The 25,278-nt window shown below is 38.1% G+C and overlaps 1 protein-coding gene across 1 annotated transcript in view; it reads left to right on the forward strand.

Moving 5' to 3' along the window:
• LOC121882526 (uncharacterized protein C14orf132-like) overlaps positions 1 to 25,278 on the forward strand; it is a 48,152-nt gene that overhangs the window by 18,987 nt on the left and 3,887 nt on the right. The window lies entirely within an intron of this gene.

Genomic DNA, 25,278 nt, shown 5'->3' on the forward strand with positions numbered 1-25,278 from the left:
CGTTGAAATAATTAATTTTTATTCTGTTGTGGGTGAGCCGGGCTCAGACTCGGTTGACACATACTGTTTAGAAATGTCTCAGGCAGCCCAACTACTATACTGTAATTATCAACTTGACAGGACAGAGGAAACTCTCCAGAGGAAACAGAATTAAACTGTCAGCTTCTGAAATATTTTTAGACAGCTCTGATGGATCTCAGGATTCATCAAGAGAACAGCTGCTTTACTCCAAACAATTTTACTGCATGAACCTGGACTGTATGTGTGATCTTTTGGATTTGTAGAAGAACACAAAACATTAATTAACATTAGATCCAGATAATTTGCTAATGAAGTTAGGCTGCTGTGTCTTGTGCGTAAATGCACACAGCATCTCTCTCAATGGGACGTTTCTGGTGCGGTCTGACGCTGCAGGTATTTTATAAAATCAAACAGTTTTTTGGGGAGGGGGTGTTTAATAGTCAGCACCCCTGCACATCCAATTGAAATCAGGTTCTCAGGGCTCTGGGTTCACCCACCAATTTATGTGCCATTTATGAACCACATTCACAACCAAATTTGTATGTATTTCCCTGCACAGCCAAGAATGGAATGTCAATCATCACAGTGGTATACTTTTCTTGATAGAATAGAGTGTGAGGATGCAGTTTTCTGTAAAATGTCCAGATTTGTTTTTTTGTGAGCTTATCGGTACTGAAGCAACAATGGCTGTAGACTATAATAAGCCTCCCGCCCCATACCCACTTGACCTATGCCCTCCTTCCCCCCTCACCCCTCCTCAAATGCGAGTATAGTCAACAACTGGGCTGGTGGTAAAATATGGTTAAAATTAATTTTCATTCATTTAACAATTTGATATTTAAAATCTGATTACACAAATGTGTTGACCAACCCCTTAAACTCCTTAGTGTACTCTCAATTCAGTATTTACAACTTCCAATTCTAGGAAAACACTAATATTAAAAAAAACAAAAACACAAAACTACAATTCCCTAGATCTGTACCATGCAGCTTGATACAAATGGGCACCACAGTTGTAGTTCTTCTTTCACCCAGACAGGCAGACAGCTGTGTCCCGTGCAGAGCAGTGTCATATGTGCAGACTTGTAGAGTAGGGGCAACAGGTCATGGCAAGATCTCAAGGCAAGGTGTGGTGTTATATGATACGATTTGATACTAAGTGTCAGAAGATAAGAGACACAGAAATGCATCACCCAAAAAACCCTTTCAGCATTCTCATATATGTAGCCCTTCTTTTTGACACACACTCACAGCAGTGGAAATGAACTTGTGGAACATGATGACAGTAAATCCACTCTTCAGATGGGGCTGTAAGGGTGCATGGTGGGGATGAATAATAAGAGCATTAAACTGAGTTCTTTGATCATTTAAACTGAAGAGATGTGCTTAGAGAGAAGGAGAGAGCAGACATCACGTGTTACCTTTCTCCAAAGTGTGAATGGCTTTTCAAAATACAGGCACAATCACAGTCTTCTACTGCTGAGAGCCTTCACTAGAGCAACTTCTAATGAAGTGCCTTGCTCAACAACATGTCAGCATTGTTGCTTTGACAAGAGAGAATAATTCAGTTTCCTGAGTATCATCAAGTTCTGCTTTTCAAGCTGCAGACAAACTGACTGCATCATCCTCCCTCTGTTTGTAGGGGCCGGTTCATCACATTTATATCACACGTTTACATATTGTCCTGCTTTTTGGCATCATGAGGGCTATCTGGCTACATGATGATAATGAAAAGGCTGAGTGTTACTTCCTCTCACACCAGACCTGATCCTAGCCCATTTCCACATAGTATTAACCTGTGATCTGCTATTGTATATCTGATCTGATTCAGGACAATGCATGTTAATGCAGGTGTAAATGACCACATTCTTTAGAGAAAATCACAAGTTGAAAGATTACCTAACTTCACCTCTTCATGACAACTCAAGCAACTTGCCAAAAAGCTGCATAAGTCTCTTCCACAAAGGAAAGAGATGTACAGCCCATACAGCACTGTTATTTCAGTGTTGGACACATAATTCAAATGTGAATTTCACCTGCCATCAAGTTGTTTGAACCGCTTATTTATGGTCTCATGTTCTGTCAGCATGAACTCACCTACAAGGTAAGCATAGTGGAGCAGAAGTGGAGTGCAACTCAAAGTTATTGACATTTTTTTGTTTTAATGAGAAACAAACTTGATGCAATCCTTTTTAAGTGCAGAGCTGACATACTCTGACATGACTATTATTGCAAGTAAAACTGACACCTACTTTGCAAGCAAAACTAACACCAACACAATCACAAACAACTGTTTGTTAGTAGAAAGGCACTGCTTTAAGCTTTGTAGGATTACTGTTGATATCTGTCCTGGTGCAGGCAGCCAACACACACACTCTCCTGGACCTGTTTTCCTTTGAGCTGATCCACTGCTCCAGCTGCTCCACGGTGATTTTCACAGTGGGTCGGTCATATAGTACCACTTTGATCCAGGTTGAAATTTTGTTCAGACATATAACTTTATTCCTGACTTTTCGTCATACACCAAAATTTCACTTTGTTCAATACTTTGGGCCACGGGTGGACAATATTTCCTTCAAGTAATCTCATGATAATGGAGGGTATTTTTGCAACAACAGAATTCACATTAATGATCTTATGATCAGTTTAGGCTGTGTTCACATTAGAGCCCTTAATACTCAACTCCAACCTTTTATAGTCCCCTAAAATGTGTCTCATATCCAGATTGTATCTAGATATGAATTTAACCTGATTACATTTACACCTGGTGTTAATATGTGTCCCCAGTGTCCACATTGAGATCCGATGGCTCTGTCGAGCTCAAACAACCAAACGTCACATATTCTTCTAGTTTGCGCAGGTCCAAAAAAAAAGATGGTTGCCATCCATGAAGCAACACTATTGTATGAACTTTTGCTTCCTTTTCAAAGCGGAGGAAAAGCCGACACTTGGTCTTATCCTGACTCCATCACGAGTGTCTATCTTTTTTGCTGCTTTCTTGCTAGTAGCTTATCTTGCTAACTGGCTAATGGCTGCTACCTTGCTGGTTTGGAACAGTCGTGCGTGATTACGTGTTTCCACCCATGTAGTTGTTGTACGTGGATTGACAACGCAATTGCATTTACACTTTTGTTCAATGTGGTCACAATGTGTCCCTGACCACCTCCGCAGGTGGTTTGGCCGATCAGATCACAATCCGTTCTTAATGCGTCTTGGGTGCATTTACACCTGTACTTTCATGTGATCAAGCACTATCTGATTGCAATCTGCTCACCCAAAATGCATTTTAATGCAAGGTGTAAAGTGGGTCTTAGTCAGATCTGATTTTCTTGTGTTGATGGTTCACATTCATGTTTGTAAAGGACATGTATCCGGCTCCAGTGTGAACACCGCTGAGGTCCTGCCACACATTAGCAGATTTAACTGAAATGTGAGCCGCATGTGTACAAGAATGACAACAACATCAAATCATAAACATTGATGGCATGGCTGTGCTAGCATTTGGTTATGAGTTATAAGTTCCTTTCAGTTTGGCTTGAATAGAAGCTTCTCCATAAATGTCTAACAAATTTGAAACTTCCTCGTCTCTCCATTGATCCCTGTCACCGTTGTTGCTCTCCTTCATGTTTATTTATACTGAGTGTAAGGTGCCGACACTGAATGATGATGACAGGTAATATGTGCAGAGAAGTTAAAAAAAGACAGAAAAGACAGAAAAAAAACCACATGAATTCTGATCTGAGCATTCTGACAGTGGTTGCATAGCACAGCCAGAGATCAGATATGAATCAGATCTAGGATGACATATGCAAGTGGCCCCAACCTGAAATGAAAAAGTCAGATTTGGTTTGGTCACACTTCTGAGAAAAAAATCTGATCTGAGTCACTTGGAGTCAAAAAAAATTGGATTTGGCATGTAATGTGAATGTAGCCTTAGTTACTTCATGACAGCATATGTGGCTTTTGCTATGTGATTGAGCACCTCTGCTCTTTCTCTCTGAAGACTCATATTATTGAAACTTTTCCACTTTACTGAAGTCCTTCTCTATAGCCGATCCAGCAGCAATGTCACTGAATTTCAGCTTGTTCCTGCAGTGAGTAGCCATGATGTCAACATGTCACAATATAGATGATATCATGATTCAGCAAACTTTTTATCATATTAAAAATGATAAACATCAGCATAATACCATTGTCATTGTGAGCTTGTTAGCATACTAACTACCACCATTGCTACAATTATTTCATCAAAACTGCTAATAAGCAAAAAACAAACATTGGTATCTACAGCTTCACTGTGCAGCTAGTGTGGCTGTAGATTCTTAGTCTTGTTTTTTCCCCTAAGGAACCACTTTGCAAACCAATGTGACAGCAAATATCAGATCAGATGAGTACTGTTGACCCAGTGAGACACAAGAAACTGTATGAGGTGATGTTATACAGCAGAACCTGAAAGCTGTATTTTGTTCTACCTCGGTGAAAAAAGACAGCACAGTAAAGATGCTTACAGGCCTCACTTAAAAAGAATGGATAAGAGAGAAAATGAAAGTGGCAGTGCATCGCAGGCAGGAATGTCACAAAGTGAATGAGTCATCCAGTGAGCCAGCAGGGTTCTCGCTCTGAGAGCATCTCAAAGAGACAAGTCGGGGCAGCCTGTCAGCCTACTTAATGGATACACTGCACAAGAGCCTGAAAACATCAAAGGCATTTTAGACTTCTATCCACACATGGTCAGGTGATCAAATGAGACAGTGACTTAATATGTAATGCAGTCTCATCAGGTGGACCAAGATGTTTTGAAGTTTTAATCAGCAGGGAACTTTGCTTGAGGAGTTGCAGCATTTACAAAGAGCCTAAACTGTACATACATTGCACTGACACATTCACAGCTGTACTGCTCTGGTTCCCGCAGCCTCACAGTCACACACATACTCTCTCTCTTTCTCTCGACCACTCACTCACTACACACACAACTTACGCACTGAGCTATCCCTTAAAGGAGCTACGCTACATCTAGAACACTACAGTAAATTAATTAATGTTGCCTTAATATCAGCATAGGAAAAACCAATCGTTGATCATCCCTTCAATCATTGATATATGATCCAATCGCCAATCAGGACAAGCCTAGTTGCTACCAACGTACTGTACGTTTTTCATTACTCTGTGTGACAGACTCTTCTGTCACTAGCAGTGACTAGAATCAGTGAGAGTAGCCAGGAAGTATGCTAAGGCCAGTCTAGTGGGTGCACACACTTGACCGGTCTAATATTTTACATCAAACAATATCCTGAGCTATATATTATCTTCTTTTCTTGTTCACATCACCAAATAAGAGTCACAAACATTTAATTTTCCTTAATTGCTTTCTGTAATTTAACATTAGTTCAATATATATGTCACTTGCATCCCTTCCTTGCGTCTTAGCTCCTCCCAGTGAAGATGTGAGAGAGAGATGCGAGGACAGAGGAATTTAATTCACCAAATAAGACGTCCTCGCCGCTCACTCCAGCATCATTTTGAGGAGACGACAACTATTCATGATGCACAGCACCTTAACTGTCAAATATGTAAAAGTCGGCTATCAATATGTAGAAATTATTAACAGTTTAAACTCTAAACTGTAAACTTAAAATTCATGTACAATTAAATAACACTTTAAACTGTTAATACTTTCTACATAGTGATAGCTGGAAGGAAAAGACCCAATAACTGCTCCAGTTTTTATCATTAGATTATAGATCTATAGAAGCGTCTAGCTGTCACAGAATAAGACACAAATTTAAACCTGACTTTACAGACCTTACTGAAAGAACAGAACTGACATAAAGGCACAATAAAAGCAGTTGTAGCCTGCAGAATATGTTTGAATAAAATGTTGCTTATTTAGTTTGTGAAGTCTGATGTACTTTTCAGGCTCAGGATGATTATATAGGAGACACGCAATTGTGTGATGTCATATTTTCCTGAAGGAGCTGAGATGTACCTGAAACAGAAAAGAAGAAAGGAGAAGCCTTTTTGCTTATGAAGAAAAATAATAAAATTACAAGAGTTTTTTATGATTGATTCATGATTCAGTGCTTTTTATTTTATGAATAAATATGATCAGTTGCTGTTGGCACTTTCATTCCTGTTCCACAGGTAGTTTTCCTGATCTGTTTTCTTTAAATATAACACTTGGCATAAATGTGTGTGTAAATGTGATGGCTTGTAAATAACCTTTGAACAAGTGAACAAATCACCTTGTCTTTTGGAGCACAATAAATACAGCATTCCACTAATCGTCTCTGTTTGCCATGCTTTAAGGAACCCTTTTTGAACTTTTTCCAGTTAATTTTTAGATAAACTACCCTCACTCAGGGTTGGAGTGTGACATTGTTTTGAGAGCAATAGTTTAGACACTGTCTGCCAGTTTTTTCATGGACAAAATTGTTTCGTGTGCCATTCATTAAACTTGGAAAAAAAAAAAAAAACGGTCACAATTTTACAGTAATACCAGCATTCAATGTTATAAAACAAACAAAACAATAGAAAAAAACAACTGAGCGTCTTAAGATATGTCTTTTGTTGAAGGGGGTAATGAGTAAGATTTTCTCTTGAAGTTATCTCAAAGTAGAGATACAGTATGCTTCAGTGATTACTAACCTACTGATTCTAGTCTATAATCTAAAGGGGGCACCCTGACACATAGTTCCTTTCAAACATACTGAGGCCTTGAAGCCCCATTAGTTACCCTCACTGGCTAAAATTTTCAATGCACATCTGCCAGTATGAAACCTTAAGATAGAAAGATATGTGTACATTTTTATTAGTTTTTACTACATCTTCTACATTGAAGAACTCGTGATTTGTGCACAGCATCACTAAAGAATACATGAAATTAATTTACTGTTTGACATACAGCATCAACCAGGCTACACAGGGTTTATTAGGGAGACTTGACTCATTTTAACACTTAATCAAATGGAACATCACACACACTATTTTATTTATTTTTATCAGTCCTCATTAAGTATCTCACTGGTATAGGATCATTACAAAATTCTGTACAGTAGCAATATGAGCTACTACGTTAGAATGCATGAAAGCAGTATGGCATATGAAAATGGATCAATCTCATTATGTAGATTGAATATTGTTCATTGCAATTCACAGTAATGATGAGAAATTGAAATATGATAAACAGAGTTCATTATCTTAATGCTTTGATAGATGTCAAAAGAAGATTTAAAGGGAGCACTGCCCTGTATTCCTCACTATTGATTTTCCTTATATGCATTTATGTATATTAGTGAATGACAGAGTTGGTGCTCATTCATCTTCATCTACATGTGTTTTCAAAACATCATGATATCGTTTATCAAAGCATATGAATGTAGACCTAATAAAGCAGAGAAGTTCTAATGGGGTCGTTACTAACCTAATAATGAGTTGTGTATCTTAAGTGGAGCTGCATGACATACTGAAAATGATTCTTTGTTGAACATTAATCAGCAGAAGAAAGTTGGCATTGTAAAACACTGCTCTAAGATGACTGATCATCATCTTGAACTGCTGAGGTGAAAACTATCTATTTATGGAGGCCTCCAAGTGGTTGCTGGTTCAATTGCTGTCAAGAGATGCATTTCAGTACTGCAAAAATCCATTGGTTAACACAACTCAGCCTTCATGTAAATGTTATCAAACCTTGACAAAAAGTGTACATACAAGGCCCCTTTACTAGCATTTTCCAGAGCTTTCAATAGCATCTCACAGTCTTCATCAACAGTTCCTCGTGTCAGATGTGAATGTCCTCCTTGATGCTTCTCTGGTTGTCCACTGACTCCTGGTTGATGACCTTTGACTTCTTCTTAGTGGATGTTGTGAATGGTTTTGGTCTGGTGTTCACAGACAGCTGATGATGTCTGTTTATGGTGTTCATTCACTCTCTTGTCCAGTGTGCTCACAGTTTCACTTATGTATTGTTCTCCAGAGCTGTTACCTGTGATGTCATAATGATGTCATACAGTACATCACCAGTCTTCCTCTCAGGGTGTGGTCCAGTCTTTAGGGTGTAGCAGCAGAGATCTGAAGGTGTTGTATGGGTTTGTGGTAAGTGCTGACTCTTGCTGCCTCTGGGTAGATGTTCTGACAATGCAGCCTTATGAGAGACTCCCACCAGGATGCTTCAGATGGTCCCTGTTCAGTCATCGGTGTCCATTCTGGTCTTAAGTCGGGGCTGACTACTGATCTTTGATGTTGTAAGTGGTGGTTAGAGTTCCAATTAAGATCATACATTGGTCTGTGTGAGTGGGTTTGTTGTACACTGTGGTCTTTATGTTCCCATCAACCTACACATGAACACAGGGACAGATGTGTGGGTTGGTGTTACTGATGTGCTGGATAAAACCATTGATACTGGAGCAGTGCAGTCTTGTCAAAACAATCTGTTCAAAATATCCCAAGAACAAGTTAGCTACAATAATGGTGATAGGTGACACCATGACTAGTCCCTTAGTTTACTTTTATTTCATGAAAATCCTGAAAGTTGTGTTGCAAATGGAAAGGGTTCATTCTTTTGGTAGGCGTAAATATGATCAGTAAATGTCATGACAATATGCACTGCCGATTTTTTATGATTCCTTTGTAACATTTTGAAAATTCACTCATAGTGGCTTGATAATCAGACTGCCATTTCTTCTTACTTCATTCATTCAGTCTGAGATCATATTCATGTTAGGTGATTTTTTTTTTTTTTTGGGGGGGGGGGGGGGGGGGGGGTGTTACCAGTAGTGACTGTTAAAGCTGTAGTAGTATTGAGAGGAACAGCTCATTTTTTTGAAGACAACTGAAGAAGTATGCAGATTTAAGAATTACTTCTTTAAGGTGACTTAGAAACAACCTGCACAGGCAACCCCACTCCTCCAAGTCTGACACCATTTTTTTTTTTTTCAATTTTTGTGTTGCAACTTTTCATGGATGTATTGTAGCTATTGTTCTAGTTCTGGTTCTGTCACAGAAAGATGACATCCACATTTCTAATCCTACCTATAAAGCTTTGTTTTGCTAACTTGCTCTCCAACTGGAGAAACAGCACCAAAAAGCACAAAACCAGACCCGCTGCAAACACTGAAAACACTGTGTGATGTGGGCAATGATCCAGAAGTCTGGAATCAGGCTAGGTAGAAAAGTCAGTTGGGTCACCAAAAATAGGGTTCATCCTCCAGAGCTCACAATGACACCAACCCTTTTGTAGACCATGCTACACTAAATTTCATAATACTCTGGCTAGTAATTTGTGAGATATTTTGTTTTAGACCACAGTGTTAGACGGATAAAGTGACTGTCTGCAGTTTCATTTCTTAAGTACTGTTGCACTGAAAACCATATCTAAAGCAGTGTGTCCTAGTGGTTGTATGATTCCTTGTCACAATGAGCTGTAATTTTCAATGAAGAACATGTGAAAGCCCTACAATGTATGCTACTTTAACCACAGGCAGATTCTTTGCCACAGTCTAGGTTTTTCTGACCCAATGGAATGGACTTCGAGGTCTCTTTGGCACCCTGATTATATCGCATTACAACACCTGTAGTAGCATGATGTTGTGAGTCATCATCATCACTGTGAAGTTGTCCTACGAAGACTGTCAGTGCTTCAGTCAAAAGGGGTAAAACACAGATGTAGCAGAAGTAGAAGTGGCACATTTTGTTGCCTCCTGTGCCAAACTACCAAAGCAATGTTGCCTCAAGAGAGGAATTATTCAGAAACCTCCCTTCCTAGCTTTCATAGAGAGCACAAAACCTCTTGATAGCATAAGTCTGATGCATGAGAGTTTATGTACAGGTTGGTAGTCAGTCCTACCAAGTATTATGGACTGGTATTATAAGTAGCGCTCAATAAAAGCTCAGCTGACTAAAATGTACAGTATGTAAGCCATTTAAAACAGCCAGCAATATAGAGAACCAAAATGAAAATCTGAACTTCCACATTCTGTTCCATAAGTAAGAAAACTTCATGTAAAATCACATTAGGTCTGCATCCTTCAAAAGCAGCATTTGTAGACTGAATGCGTCACAGCGGCGCGACATAGGCTGTCACATTTCGAATGCTCCTCCAAATGCAGCAGGGAAATGTAAATCTGCTCGGACATTTGCAGACATGTGAGGAGCCTCCGACCAGCCGGTCATCTCAGCTGCTAGCAGCCCGACTCCTGAGATGATCAACCGGTCAACATCAGTCATCCGTAGGGAGAAAATGACGAACATGATCTGTGCAGCTTTTTGATTATTTATCGCTGGCTCTAATGTCTCCACAGCATTTTGATATATGATATAATTCCTTTTGGAAGATAAATTCTGGTCTCACAGATGAAATCTAATAATTGTAGCTGCCACATTAGTTTGTCTGAATGTAAAGTGAGGTTTCATATTTTTACTGGACAGAAGTTACAAAGTTTGGACAAAAACCTAATTTTAGAGATGTTCTTGAGTTGAAAAAAAGATGACTGAAAATTTTTTACTCAGTAATCACATATTACACCTAAATGTTTAGCTGCCTGCTGAATATTATGTGTCAAGCAGAATAGTTGTTGGACTTTGGGAGCTTGAATTCTATAGGCTGACTCAGATTCCTCACCATTCAATGGACACAACACAAAGAGTCTCGTAGCTTTAACTGTATCTGTCCATTAGAGTTTTGCCAGAGCCCAGAAGCATCTTTGCTTTTCACTCAGCTCTTACATCTCAGGCCTCTAAGTGGCCCTCACACAAAGCATCTTACAGTCAGTGAGCAGCAGGGGTCACACACTTTGTCTGGGGGCATATGTGTGTCCTTTGTCAGCCCAGTGTCACTGGCTGCTCTCATAGCAAAGCCCTCGGAGCTCTGCTGCAGTCAGCTGCCACCTCCCCAGAGAGACACAACATTCTTTAGTATCACCTGCACTGTCAAATACAATTGCTGGTGGTGGCCCACTTACTTGATTTTTGCTGAGCTTTTAGTCACATGTCACGGTTTTCATTAGAGAATAGAGCCTGCTCAGTTGTCATCAGGTGACCTAAGTATGGAACTTGCGTTATGGACCTTTGTGTTCCCAGGTCAAGAATGATTTCTTTATATAGCACTTTCCAAACAAGATGCAGTGAATGGGCACAGTTTTGCTCTTTTGGTCTGAGTCTTGAATCAGCATCAGAACTGCTCAGACTTTGACTCAATTCAACTCTTTTGACTACAGCCTCTTTGATCATTGATTTACTCGGACTAGTCAAGACTAGAGGTGTCAGGTTATACTGCAGTTGCAATAACTTCAATATATGTCATCAGACTAAACCTACTGAGTTGGTCTCAGTAATTATCTATCCTGCTCCAGCAGTTGAACCTTGGCATTTAGTCCAGCATCCAACTGAATATTGAAATTTGTATTCTACCTTTTGAATTGGGTGTTACACCATTAATGTCAAAATCATGTTTATTTGGAAAGATGTCTCAGCAGCTTGCCCTGGTGATTGTTATTTTGTGTGATAAATGTCGTTTTGTGAATCACTGGAATCAAGCTGGAAAGAGCAAAATTAGCATGACACATAAAGCCACAATGGCCAGATTTAGGGGAAACACATCTGGTTGAAATAAACCAGAATTTTCCTTTAAATACCTCCATAGTGTATTTACATTATACTTTATTATATATTATACTTTCAAATAATGAAAGTAGAAATCAAAATGTGGTCGATTATTCTGTATGTCATATTTTTTTGTTTATTAAATTATTTGTGAAGTTTGATTTGACTGTTTATTTGCAAAAAAAAAAAGGTTTTATGTGCCTGTAAGCTCAAAGGTTTCTACAGTCTGGTGCTGGTTTCTCACAGTTTAGTCAGATTAGTTTAGCATAATTTTGCCTTGATAGTGTTCATCATTCCCGTTAGAGACTGCTGACAGAACAACTTTACTGTTTCAGATTAAAAGCTTTTAAATGACTAAATAACGGGAGGCTTTTATTGTGAAGAATTTACAGGAAGTGAAACGTGTTCCTCACCGAATCAGCAGAGCTTTGTTAGAAGTGCAAAAAACTGGTTGACATAACAACATATGGAGATATTTGGAGCTCTTTGTTCAGTGCATCAGTTAGAAATAATGCAGGGAGGAATAGTAGAGCAGAGACAGCCACAGTGATGTTGATCTTTGATGAAGAGCTGCCGATAACCAGCACACCTCCCAACAGGTTTGCTGTGCTGTGTAATGGAGTCATGGCTTGGCGTGACTATCTCCAAAACAATGGAAAACTGCCATAATGTTAGCAAAGCAGAGCAGTGAACTGGCAGGCTGTTCGTGGAGCAGATGATCATATAAAGAAATCCGTCACAAGCCGACTTCGGCTCGAGCTGAAAGTAGAAAAAAATGTTGGAAACAGACTGTTCAGAGCAGTCTGAAGCCGGTGCTTTTTGCTCACAGGAATTACTTCCAAATATGTTTACCTCATTATTTGACACATTGGTCACTTTTAACATGAACATCCGTCATTGTAACATTATATATATATGCCACCAGGAAAAGAAAACTGTTAGGATGGAAAGTCACTCAGAACATGAATGAAGCGGTTTGTGTGATTACAGAGGTTTGGGTGCACTTTCACAAAATAAAATAACAAATATTATGGAACACAAGTATGCCAAGCTTTCGACCTGCTCTGGGCAGTCAGACGGCGCAAGACACAATCATTCTGGCACCAAGATTTCAGTGCGCTGTTTGATTGGCATCGCCACACCCTCTACGGTTCCTCTCTTTCCACTGTTGCGCACAGCCAGTCACCAAGATACCAAACCGGTGCAGTCGAGGAAATACCAGTTTGCTGGTGTGACACTGCTTCATGCCAGCATGGAAATAGAGCCTATGGTATGACTTTGCTGGAATAGTTCCCATGTCGGTTACACATGTCGGTCTGTAGGTTAATTTGCATACACACTCCGCTAATGGCTAGACAATTACATGTTCACAACATCAGATATTCTTTTTAAATGGATAAAGTGCCGGCGTAAAACTCTTACACAGAGTGTTGCATTATGGGTTGTTTGTAGCCTTAATGCTGCTAGGCTAGCGAGTGTCTTAAAGTCTGTTTATAGTGAGTGTGTTAGAGTCAGTCAGCACTAAAAGTGTTTCGCTAGTCCAGGTGGAGTTAGTCCTGAAGGAGTTTCTGAAGGATCGTGTAACGTGTTTTTGCCACGGAGGCAGTAATTATGGCCACGGGCCTGGTGTAGCTCAGGAAAACATTAAAGCCTGGGAGATTTTCTTTTCCCCATAGTCATTTAGTTCTTAATGAAACAGCATGAAATACTATCTGCATCAGTAGGTGCAATGCTGGATTTATATTAAACCTCTCCCAGGACTGGCATTATGGTAGCTTTACGGTCATGTGATGATGAAAATGAGCATAAAGAAATAGTTTAACATTTGCGTTTGGTATTGAGCCTAGCTTAGCAGAAAGACTGGAAACAGCTAACCTGGCTGAACGTCACATAACAACATGTTGAATCTAGTTTGTTGAACCCATGCCTGAACAGAAATGTGAAGATGACAGTTTGTGGGTTTATGGGGAGGTCTGTACTGGAAATACTTCTTGACAAACAACAGTTTATCCATTTGCCAAGAACTTCTGCATCTGCAGGTTTTGGTGTACAGAATGGTAACAAACCTGACAACTTCACTTTGATGCTGCACACAGTCTCTGCATCTGGCTGCTGTTCACCAAAGCAACATGTTTTTACATGCATGTACAAGTCAAACAAATGAGATGCAAAGTGTCAGTCAGTGTTTTGGAGGTGTCAGTGGATGTATTTTTTAACTTTGAACAGAACCAGGTTAGCTCCGTATTCAAAGGATAACTTCACAAGATCACATGTACTTCGTCCCTCCTGTCCATACTGGCCGCAAAGAGATATCTTTATAAAGCGATTACAGCTGAAGTGATGGGGGACAAAATCCCCAGTGCTCATTCTGTGAAAAAATGCATTTCAGAGTCCAGTTGAAAATAACATGAGGCTTCAGTCTCAGTCGCAGATAAATTAAGTTGCTATCTTCCCAAGTTGTCTTTATAGTACAGACTTCCCTCTCTGTTCTTCCATGGACAGTGTTTACTTGCCAAACCACAGTTGAAGAACATTTGCTCTCATCTGTACTAAAAAGACTGCAACTTTAGAAGATGCCCATTTGATTTATCTAACTCAGACTGCTGAAAACTCATACTTCATCCGAACTGTAAAATGCATTTTTACACAGAATAAGGACTGTGGATTATATCCCCCATCACTTACATTGAAATCGCTTCAAAAAGAGATTTCCTCAAGGTCAGTATGGACAGGAGGAACAACTACAGTGCCCGCAAACTCTTTTAATTTACTTACGGGCGTTAACTTTTTTTTTTTTTTTTTTTTTTAAAGATGGATTTGAAGAAATGTGACCCACAGACATGAGATTGATATTGATCTTCTCATCTCATTCTCAGAAAGAAAACATATAAAAGTATTTCTCAAAATGATTTGCTTAAGTACAACTGAATTTGAATAGCATGTTTTATTGTTTTATAGCATAAATATCTGCTCTGTAAATCACATCTTGTGCTCTCCTTAGAGAAAAAATCAGTGTCCAAAAGGAGGAAATGTATATTTTATAGTTTTTGGTTTCACAGCAGTGCTTGCTGTCTGTACATTAACCAGTGAGAATGCTCTCAGTTGTCTGTATACAACTGACTGAGGGAGGAATTATTTGCATATAGCCGGTGAAATTATTTTGATTGGATATTTGCATTAAGCATTAAGTTAGTTTTTTGATCAAACACTTAAAGTTGTTGTCTCTTCCTTCACTTCCTCTGTGAGTCTTGAACAGGGTCAGACAAAGAAGATGACTCTTACATGAAGAAGATAAGATATTTAGATTCTGAACCTCCTGTTTATTATTTTAAACCAAAGAGTTCACATGAGGTTTATAGTCTCACTAACTGCTATCAGCCTTTTGCAGCGTCACATCAGTCAGCAGGGAGGTGCAAGGACATCACTCAATGATGTTATCTGTTCCAGATGTATTATATGTGGCTGCACAGCTCTGTGATGCCAGCTCTCATTCATCTCCAGTCCATTATCTGTCCATAGTGGAAGGACAAATGGAGGGTGAACGAGGTGTCAGGAGCTGTCTATGTCTGCTTCCCAAAATGCACTGCTGCTGGTTAATATGTTGCCATAAGAGCTACACTGTGTCTGCATGCACTGTTGCTCTTGATAGCAGCATCTAATGGTATAGTACTATTACTACCAATTATGATAAATTGGTAAATTATTACCAGCTATTTACTCCACATTATATAATCAGGACAATATGTTATATTATGTAGTTGGGTGAAAATATGTTTTGATTTAAGGCAGATTCCTGACCAAAGAAGTGAAAATCATCTGGTTTAGTGGTTGTTTGTGAGGAATACAAATAATAGATAATAATTAATAAACTTAATAACCTGTATCATCATATTGATGATGTTGCTGCTGACAGGATTGGGAGGTTGACTTAGACCACAGGTTTACAGATGAGGAGTGGGAACAAGTTTTAAGTAGAATCCATTTTTCTTCCATCTGTACCTGTCATAGTCTCATTCAGATCAAATTTATACATGACATACACTGGACTAAGTCAGACTAGCAAAGATTAAACCAGATATGAACCCTACATGTGACAGATGTAAGCAGGCACCAGCCTCCCTGCCACATACAGTGTGTTTTGGCTTTGCTACATTCATCTGAAAACATAAGGTATTTGAGGGATGGCAAGGAAGATGTTCTGATTTCTGTTGGTTTGGTAACCATTTATTTCCCACTTCCCCTCTCTTAGTGCTGCTGGGATCACTCCTATCCTGTCATTTGTTTCTTAACCTTTTAACCTGAGAATCAACATTCTGGAGAGCTCTTGACCCTAAAATTTTGACTTGATGATGCCACTATATGAAAAAATCAGGTGATCACCAGAGTTTTTACAATTCATCCTGTGGGGAACATGAATGTGTACACCAGTTTTCATGGCAATCCATTCAATATGTGTCACAATATTTTAGTCTGGACTGATTGACTGCAACTGCCATCTCCAGACTCATGTTTCCAGCATTGCTGATAAAAAAAAAAGATGTAAATTTGTAATGTAAATAAAATGTAAATACAACAGCTTTGGAGTTATTGGAATTGTCACCCTCTCACTTTAAATGGAGCAGACAAACACACTAAATGTCACACTGTTTCTTTAATATTTCTGTCTTTGCTCGCATGAATGACTGACTGATGACTTATGATTTGAAGGACAATTTTATTTAGTAGTCAGGTGGAGCTTAACATTAATATCAACTCATTTCATTCACAGACATGTCACAGAAATACATGTAAAACACATGAGCACAGAGAAATCTTGATTCCTTCAGAGGAAAACAATTGACATTGATGTGCCTATATTTAGCAGAGCTATCATATTAACTAAAAAACTGGTATGACAAATTACCAAATGATCAAATATTGCAGAATCAATATGATGGAATCTCTTCCTTCACCTTCTCAGTATGCAGAGGACAAATGGCTTCTGCTCATTAAGTGCCAGGCGCTCATATTAGAACCTGTGAAAAGGCCATCACTATAGATTGTCAGGGTAGAAATCCAATAATTGCAGCGCCGTCTCCAAAATGAGCTCTTGGAAGCAAGAGATGATTAAATGTCTGACATGCTACGTGTTAGAGTATTGATAAGCAAAAATAGGGGGACTGAGGGACTGAGATAATGCAGTTATTCAAGGTTTTTTTGTCATTTTAAGGAAGCCATGGAGTACAGATCAGGTTACATACTGTATGTATGTATGTACTGCCACATTGGTTTTATCTTCCCATAAATCAGAAAGTTGTTTATAATAATGAGGTATAAGTAAGACTGAGAGTTTACAGTCATGCTAGTGGCTCTTTGAGGCTGTAGTATTGCAAAGTGGTGCTTTGAGCTAAATGCTAACATCAGCATGTTCACAATGACAACGCTAAGATGCTTATGTTTATAGCCAGAACAGCGACAGTTACATTTTGTCATCAGAAATAAAATTTGGCATTGAAAACAAAACCTGAACTGAAAAAGGAAAACACATTGTAATGCAAAAAAATCAAAATAAAATAAGATAAGATTTTAAGATTGTAATTTTTTAGTGTCTGTGTTTTATTTTTCTGTGGAACTTTTTTCATTTCCAATACAACTTTTACAAGTGTTTCAATGGCAATGTTTTCTTTTTCAGTTAAGGTTTTGTTTTCAATGCCAAATTTTATTTTTGATTCCAAAATGTAACTGTCACTGTCCTGGCTCTATAGATGGTCAGCAGATATAACGTCTACCTGCAGCTGTGGCTCAGGGGGTAGAGCGGGTCATCCACTAATTGGAAGATTGGCGGTTTGATTCCCACCAGCTCTTCCAGTCTGCATGTCGAAGTGTCCTTGGGCAAGATACTGAACCCCAATTGCTCCTAATGGCTGTGCCATCAGTGTGTGAATGGTTAGTTCCTACTGATGGACAGGTTGGGACTTTACATGGTAGCCCCTGTACCCTTTCAGTGTGTGAATGGGTGTGTGAATGGGTGAATGTGACACATAGTGTAAAAGTGCTTTGAGTGGTCAGAAGACTAGAAAGACACTATACAAGTACAGTCCATTTACCATGTCCACCATCTAATTTGAGTGTGTTCATATGCTAACATTTGCTAATTAGCACTAAACAGAACTACAACAAAGTAGAGCTGAAGCTGGTGGGAATGTCATTGGTTTTGGACATATTTAATTGTCCAAAGTAGGCTCTTTGGACAATTTTAACCGGGTAATGGCGCTGCATTGAAAATTAAGAGGTCAACAAAATGATTACAAGTCATCATGTGGTGACCATAGATGTCTGTACACATTTTTGCGGCAATTCATCTTATAGCTGTTGAGGTACGGCAGTGGACCGACTAACATTGTCGACCACTAGTGTGGCTAAAATTTTGACTTCCAACTTATGAGATAGTAAGTCAAAATTATTAGGTAATGACTGAGATTTGGTTTAGCAAAAATTAACTCATATTTTTGACTTTGTACTCAGATCCTTAACTTAAGTAAAAGTAGCAATAGCACAATTTAAAATTACTCAATTACAAGTAAAATCCCTGCATTTAAGATCCTACTTAAGTAAATGTACAGAAGTATTATCAGCTAAATATACTTAAAGTATTAAAAGTAAACTCATTTTGCAGAAAGTCAGCTGCTGTGACTGACATCAGCTGGGTATAGGAAAGAAAAAAAAAACTTCTAATCATCGGATACAGTCTTTTTCCTCTGTATCAAAGTAATCCAGGTACTCGTTTTCTGTACAGGAAGTACCAGCAGACAAAGCAGCAGGACTTTCCATGATTCTTTACCTCATGATCCTATATTAAAACCTTACATCTTTTTTGTGTGTGTATATATGTATGTGACAAAAACAGATACAGACAGTAGCTTTTTGCTTGTTGTGGTCAGGTTTTAGTAGTTGTACCAGCAGTGCAGCACCTTTGTACCAGTGTACAACCCTTTCCCCCAGCATCCTCCTCCAGCACACGACACTAAGGATTGCTGCCATATGATTGTTGTGGTATTTCCTCATCTTAATTACTGCACAATCCATTCTCTGATCGATTTTTACAAGCAAATTTAAGAAGAAAAATTAGAAAATATCTGTGAATGACACCTATTGCAAGTCCATTGTGTTGAAGTACAGAACCAACATAACAAAACATCTAATACTATCCAGATACTTACACTGCACTGTACATTCTGTTTTCAGAATAACAAAAACCTAAAGTGAGTGCTCAGGCTGCTCCCAGTGAGAAAACAGCTGCTGCAGGCTCTCTGACTCTGACAGTGCATCATTTCCTCGTGTGCTGGCCCTGCAGGCAATAGAAAGGAGCATTTAAACCACAGAGAGCATTTAAACCCCCCATGACTGTCATCCAACAGAAGGCTTATTTGTTGCCCATAGCAACTCCAAGATGTTCAGCCTGTGCAACAGCTGCTTTGCAAAGTGCTCTCTTGGTCCATAAGCATCACACCACCAGTGATATGCAAGATAGACAGTGATATGCAAACCGAGGATAGAAACTCTGCACAGGGGAATTCAGGTGATAAAGTCATTCTTCATTTTATTTGATACATAAGGTGTAAATGCTGGAGACATACTGTAGGTTTATACATAACTATAAAGCGCTGAGAGAGGAGACTAACTGTGCAGAACGTATTTTAATTTACCGACTAGAAAAACATGAATGTTTGTTTGTTCAAATTCCTGATACAACTTATGTTTTATGTTTGACAGTCTAGCTTTCCTTTTAGGAAAACATATGTTTTGCTTTTCGTCCCTTCACTTGGATGTTGTTTTCTTCACTGTGCAGAATGATGTATATGCAGAGTTTGTTCTCACGTTCATCTGTAGAAGGAGGAAAGTTTCTCTGTAATCACCTTAAATCTCAGGTTAACACATGTACCTACCAGCATGATTTGTGACATCACAACTAGCTTGGAGCTAATTGTCCCGTATGCACCTTACACAAACACTGAGAATGGACTTTACAGTGAAGTAGGAGACATCTTGTGTCCAGCAGTTCAACTTCTGAAATGAACAATATTTACATATTCAGAGATTCTGTATTTTTATACGACTGAGAAGGAGGATTAAGGATTTTTCAGCAGATTTTTTAACTTTTTTTTTATCAGATACAAATTATTATCTATTTCTAGATGTAATAAAACATGCAGGGGAAGAACAATTGTTCAGTCTTACAGAGAATGTACAGCACATTAAGCCTGACGCATGGATGCTGCAAAAGAACAAAAACAGGTATAGGAAACAGTGCATTTATGTAAATTAATGTTCAAAACATTAAATTCTGACCAACCAGACCTGTCTCAGTTGTCTTCAGGCTTTACAATAATGATACATATACCTCCTGTTGCATGTGAAGTGGATGTAAACATGTATGCATTTTATTGTAAACAATAAAATCTAGTGATAGCCTGGAGAAATCAGTACTTAACATTTAACATTTTTTAGATGGAAAATGCCTTTCACTGATGCAGGATGGAAATGGAATTGGCAATGACAAACATATACACCTGTTTGAAGTCAGTTTGGAAGTCTGTTAATCTAATAGTTGATTTATAAGCTAATGTTTTACCTTAGTTGACCTTCAGCAAGTGTTCCTAACCTAACGGTGCTTTTGTTTCTTACAGTTTTTGAAAATAGTTTGTCTGGTTAGATAAATCAGACCAATATATCTGTGCATATAGTTTCCTTAATTATTGACTGAGTTGTGAGTTAGAAGCTGCCCACCAGGGAGCCAATATGTGGATTCATGTGTTGTGCCCAGAAAGCCATTTCACAAAGCCTTTATGTCTGTGACAGACATGTCTATTACCCAACATGGTGTTTAAACAGCCAGTTGGAGCAACATGTGTGTTCTGTGATGCAAGTGAATGAGCATCATGCACCCCACTGCTCACTCAGACAGTTTGTTATCCTTTGGTATCACAGTCTATATTATCTTTATTTCATCATCATTTCATTTATATATCACAAATATATCACTTATACCACATATATATACCACACAAAGAAGACTGAAAGTCTATGTTTAACTGGCAGCTGCATGCATTTTGACTCGTCTGACTGAAGCAAAGGAGAAAGTAGCATTGTTACAGAGTGTCAAAACCTTGTGTGGAGAAGGTCAGGTGGTGTTTAATGTGTCCACAAATCATCAGACTTTTTAAAATCATTATTTTCTGTTATTATTTTTTGGTTGGTGTTTTTACCTTAGTGACTGGTAAGATGGGAAGAGTGAGAAGGGGTTTGATATGCCAAAATTGTCCCCGGCTGGAATTGAACCAGGGATGTTGCAGTTGCATATTATGCATCTTAACTGCAAAGAAGGTTAACTGCACATGATAATAATAATAATAATAATAATAATAATAATAATAATAATAATAATTTGTGCATTAAAATGTGTTTTGATAACAGTTCTAGCAAGAAATGTGCATTTTATTTTCATTGTCTTCGTTCAGTGAATGTTTGATGTTTGTCAGTTATTGAGAAGATTCTGGCAGGCTTTCAATTGTTGCTATGGTGGTTGCTATGGATGCTGCTGTTGCTGAAACCACGAAGTTGCATGTTGTTTGAATCATTGTCTTTGTGTTGTGTGGTTATCTGAGCTGTTATGTTATTTGTGTTATTTTATGTAACTGTTTGATGATGTTCTTTCAATAAAAAAAAATGTAGATCGTCACAGGGATGAATTGAATTTGAACTCCAGAATTTGAAGCTTTGTGACTGGTTGGCCTGAGGACCCATCCAGAAGTATTTTCCTCTCTATCACTGTGTTGAGGTTTTCATTTACTGATATCTTTAACATTTCTCAACACAAAAACACAAAAGTGTTCTTGATACCTCTGCAATATGATAGGTTAATGTTATGGTCAGAAATAGTGTTGCTCCTGGCACCAGATCAGTTTCCTCTGTGGTTAACTTAGACCTTTCAAAGTGTGTTACCATAGAAACTGCTCTGAGATTAGCTCTAAGTGCAGGAAAATTAGTTGTTAATCTACTGCAATTGTTAACACATAGGTGAGCATTCAGGAGGCAGTGGCTGAACAAATATTTTGAATCCATAACAAACAAGCTCCTTAAACACAGTTTGAAGTGCTAAATAACTCCCGCCAACACTGAACACCAACCCAAATCCCCATTTCTAGAATACTAGCAAAAATATCTGAAATAAACCAACATCTTTACTTTTTCTTAACATAGATCATCTAGATGCAGTGTAATTACTAGTTTGGCTTTACTAGATATTTGATACATTCAATAGATACATCATTTCATGACCTTATTTACAACCCTACTTTGTAAACTGGAAGAACTACAACTGTGATGTTGATTTGCATCAAGCTAGGGAACTGTAGTTTTTTAAAAATATTTTGTAGTTTAGTTATGATAGTTTTCTAGTCTGCAGCCCCTTTTGTTACTAATTATAAGCCTTCAAACATACACCAAGGTCAAGGTTCAAAGGTTAGTATTTCAAAGCAGGAGCCATGTAGAATCTTCATACTGACATATGTTACTCTCCAGGTTGAGATCTTTCCAACGATGTATTTGGTTAAACTTTACGACAAAGTTTTAATTTTCTCATTTCATGGAAACAAGACATCCCAGGCCTAGTTTCAGAGAGCACTTTGAAGGCCTAATATATAAAACGAAGCTTTTGGTTTGTTTCTTTGTTTTTTCTTTTTTAGTGGAAATAGTGACCAAAATACGTCACCTTCAGAGATTACAATACTGCTGACAATCTAGGGCTTTACTACAGGCTAGGAGGAAAGAAGTGTTTGGGTTAACAGCAAGCAAGTGTCCAACTATCAGACGCTCTCTGTCCACACTGAAACCTTTAAATATGCACTTCTGTTATGTCTTGTAAACAAACCACATACCTATCAGCTGTGTGCTCAAGATCAGACTGGAGTTGTAACCACCCAAGTAAAAGATGGGTGAATACTTGCTATCCTACATTTGTACTTTTTATACAGAAAACACACATTTTATATTGTGACATTTAGATGTTTCTTAACTGGAAATGACAAACGATATAACCAAACAGAAACTTCAAGCTCCCTGGTGATCTTCCTCCAGCCAGCTGCTCCCTAATTCAGGTTTTTGTAATGAGGTATCATAGAGATAACTCCTCGTCCATGACTCACTTTCTTTTCTTTTTTTTTTTTTTTTCCATGACTCACTTTCAATGCGAGTGACAGGTAGTAAATAGAAACAGGATGTCCAACAAAAGTTCAACTCAAAATAGTGTGCCGAATCGTGCTGCCCAGGACATTCACAGACAGTTCCAATAGAAAATAAAGCAGTGAAACTGATTTTGTCACTGACACTCTCTGGTGTCCCATTCAGTTAGGACATGGTGTTAAGGTTAGGGCTGAAAAGACCAACCCGTCGTCATTCATGCATAGGCTACTATTTACACAGCCCTGGAAATTTTTTGTCTTCATGATTCTTTGTTTTGGGATTTTATGTCAGTTTGACATACAGTAGCACATTCAGTCAGAACCTGTTTTATTAGCCAATATAAGTATACAAAGAATGTGTCTTGGTGTTTGCTGCCAAAACACAGAAGAATAAAAATAGGTAAAAGTAAGGTAATAATGAAAATAATTAAAAAATGAAAACAAAGCAACATTAAAATTAAATTTGAAAATCTATTTACAGAATGGAATAGTAATAGTTTTGAAATGGGATATAAAACTTGCAATGTATTGACTGTACAAAGGAAATATGGACTGTGCTATGAACAAAGAAATGAAGTATATGAAATATATGAAGGTGACAAGAGCAACAATTAAATGTGTCATGTGCATAAATTAAATATGTAACAGTGGAGGTTGAAGGCAATGCAGAATGTAAAGTCCATTTTCATGAAATATATGAAAGTGCAAGTGCAGGTATATAATGAGGGATGTGAAATGTAAAGTTCAGTCTGATAACCCCATCTTCATCCTGTTTATATGGCCATGGTACAAGATTTGATGCACATGCACACACACACACACACACACACACACACACACACAAACACACACAAAAAAAACTGTTTCTCAGTATCAAAGAGAAATAATTAAAGCTGATGGTCTCAGCATTAACCTATCATATTGTTGAGGACACTTTTCTGTTTTTGTGTTGAGAAATGTTAAAGACATCATTAAAAGAAAACCTTAACATGTTGACAATGAGGAAAATACTTCTGGGTGGGTCCTCTGTCAGCCAATCAAAAAGCTTTAAATTCTGGATTTCAGATTCAGTTCATCCCTGGGGCACACTAAAATGTATGTTATTTATTGAAAGAACATCATCAAAGAGTTACATAAAATACACATATAACTGCACAACACAAAGACAATGATTCAAACAATATGCAATGTTGTGGTTTCAGAGATAGCAGTGTCCATAGCAACCAAAAACATTAGAAAGCCTGAAAAAATCTTTGTGTTATCAAAATGCATTTTAATGCTGAAACTAGATACTGAAGTAGATACTGATGATCCTGAGAAGATGATTCCTAGTGGTTTTGGTGACCTTTTTTAAGTGCCAACATTGGAACAAAATTTCCACCTGCCCACAAAAAAATTAAAAATCGAATGGGTAGATTGATGTAAAATCTACTGAGCACATGTTCCTTGCTCATGTTCCACAGAGGATGAACTGGACTTACATTCCTGTAGCACCACCCTCACGTTATGTTGTCAACTTAAACAAGACATCCACAGCTTATTTCATTGCTTTCGGTTGTAAAACACAAATTGACTTGAACCACACACCAAAACCTCCAGATTCTCTCCTCCTGTTCTGACTTCTTCTATTTCCTACCTAATTGTGCGTGTTCACTGTTGTTCATCCAGTGGTTCATTGTAGATTAGATTCAGATGAGCTCTCTCCTGACACTCCTGATTTTAAACTAGACCTGCTTTATAGATAATAGCTTCACAATGGATGAATATGAACAACTGGTGAGCATTTTATAAAACATATCAATGTATTTAATAAGAGGCAGTCAGAAGAAAGACAAAGCTTTGTCTTTAGAAAGGTATTTGGGATGTTTTTAAGCATTAAGTATAGTTACCTTCTTTTTTACTAGTCTGTCTCAACTATTGTCTGGAATAAACACACTTCTTCACAAATGGAGCTTATTTTGATGTGTGAACTTAAAAAGCAATCACATTCATACACATGGGGTGTATACTCTACATAATCCTGTCATATTGACTTTCTGTTTCCCTTTTTCTGCGTATGCTACAATAGGTTCATTTTGTTACTTTGTTTCTTCTAAGTCCAGTATAGTGAATATAATGAAAATTTCTGTGTAAACTGTAGTAAGTTACTTTGTAATTGAGCTGGCAGCACCAGTCTGAATGAAAACTGAGTTTTCTAGTAAAATAGTTTCTTTAATTGAACATTGTAACATCACAAAGTTATGTTCTTCACAAACTTATGTACTACAACCAAACTGTTGTAGCAGGAGTGCCATAAGTAGCAGCGGAGAGATGGCAGTAACAATAGTCTAAGTAGTAGCAGTTTTAGTAGAAGTTGTACTTTAGTTGCATTTTCTATTTCAACAGCAGGAGTAGTAGCAGGGCTAGGAAATGCTGGCCCTGTCACTCAGCAACAGCACTTCCT

The sequence above is a fragment of the Thunnus maccoyii genome, chromosome 17 (assembly GCF_910596095.1).
Source record: "Thunnus maccoyii chromosome 17, fThuMac1.1, whole genome shotgun sequence".
Lineage (NCBI taxonomy): Eukaryota > Metazoa > Chordata > Actinopteri > Scombriformes > Scombridae > Thunnus > Thunnus maccoyii.